At 48.6% G+C, this 498-nt stretch overlaps 1 protein-coding gene across 1 annotated transcript in view; it reads right to left on the bottom strand.

The window, feature by feature from the left end:
- LOC105450246 overlaps positions 1 to 498 on the bottom strand; it is a 3,426-nt gene that overhangs the window by 1,892 nt on the left and 1,036 nt on the right. The window lies entirely within an intron of this gene.

Below are 498 nucleotides of genomic sequence, written 5' to 3'. Positions count from 1 at the left end.
GCAGCCACAGCTGTTTGGATGGCTATGAAAGCCAAGACGAAATTCGGCATGGGTTTAAAAACGAAGAGGAAAAGGAGCAAGCGAATACTTCCGGTAGCTAAATGCGCGGTATCCTGCCACTCTTGCCATTGTTGGGCGTCGTCGGTTCGCTGGTCGGTGGGGCGGCGGGAGTCGCAAAGGCCGTGAGCAATAACAAAGCCGCGCAGCGTCAGCTGGAAGAATTGAAACGTCACAATCGTGTCATGGAAGGTCACGGAATTTATCTTGCTCCATATAAGCGCGGTCGAGGCGTCTCGATGCGGAAAAAAAACTCCAAAAAAAAAACCTTAAAATTTCCAACAGGCGCAACTACCAACATACAACTGCAACAATTGGCTGAACGTATGCATATTCCATATTTCAGAGGTATTTTCATGCGAACCACTTTTACCGACGGGAGGAGTACGTCGAAATGAGAGCGGTATCGTGAATTTGGATAATGCTGAGGGACTCGGTACT

The sequence above is a fragment of the Wasmannia auropunctata genome, unplaced genomic scaffold (assembly GCF_000956235.1).
Source record: "Wasmannia auropunctata unplaced genomic scaffold, wasmannia.A_1.0 LD336111.1, whole genome shotgun sequence".
NCBI classification, from domain to species: domain Eukaryota; kingdom Metazoa; phylum Arthropoda; class Insecta; order Hymenoptera; family Formicidae; genus Wasmannia; species Wasmannia auropunctata.
This window is presented reverse-complemented; position numbering and strand designations above follow the sequence as displayed.